The sequence below is a fragment of the Cavia porcellus genome, unplaced genomic scaffold, assembly GCF_034190915.1.
Source record: "Cavia porcellus strain 051 isolate PalLab524CR breed Dunkin Hartley unplaced genomic scaffold, mCavPor4.1 scaffold_21, whole genome shotgun sequence".
Classification (NCBI taxonomy): domain Eukaryota; kingdom Metazoa; phylum Chordata; class Mammalia; order Rodentia; family Caviidae; genus Cavia; species Cavia porcellus.
In genome coordinates, this window is record NW_026947504.1 from 9,252,118 (window position 1) to 9,252,893 (window position 776).

The window sequence follows — 776 nt, forward strand, 5'->3', positions numbered from 1 at the left end:
GGGATTAGTCCCTGCGCTCGACTAATCCCGGCGGCTGGATCGACCCCGGGGCTGGCAGCGAGACCCGGGCAGCGCGGGCCAGGGCGGCGCGGCGAGGCGAGGCGAGGAGAGGCGAGCTCGCGGCGCAGCGGAAGCACGCGGGGCGCGGGCGAGGAGGGGCACCCGGGAAGGCGGGGCGCGGAGCCGGCTGATCCAGTCTGGGTTCCTCGACCTCCTCGGAGCTGGTGTTTACCCCAGAGCCGAGCGGAGGAGGCAGAAGCCGCTGGAGCGCAGTAGAAGACCCGGGCTGAGACCTTTTTGGTCCTTTTCCCCGAAGTCGACTTGCAGCCCACGCTCGGGAGCGTGGGAGGAAGCGACAGACAGACAGATGTCTCCCGCCCCTTCTCCTATCCTGTTTCGCAGTTCTACTTGTTGCCGAAGGGGCGGGAATGACACACCAGGCAGCCGCAGCAGCCCGCCCAGTCCCTACCGGAACGTCCTGGGGCGCCCGCTGGAAAGGCAGCTGCGCAGCGCGTCCTCCTCGGCGCCCGCCAGTCCAGCCCTGGCCGGCACCTGAGTTACGTGCGGACCGGGAGCGTGGGGCGGGCGGGCCCTTTGGAGCTGTAGGAACTAGGCGTCTGTCAGTCTGTCCTTCCTTCCCCAGCCCCGAGTCCCCATCGCTCCCAGTCGGTCTCTTTCCCTCCCGACCCCTCCAGTCCTCTCCAAGGTTTCCATCCCAGACTCAGCTCCATTCTCCCCGGGACGCAGACCCCGGGCTTGGAAGAAGCGGAGTGGGG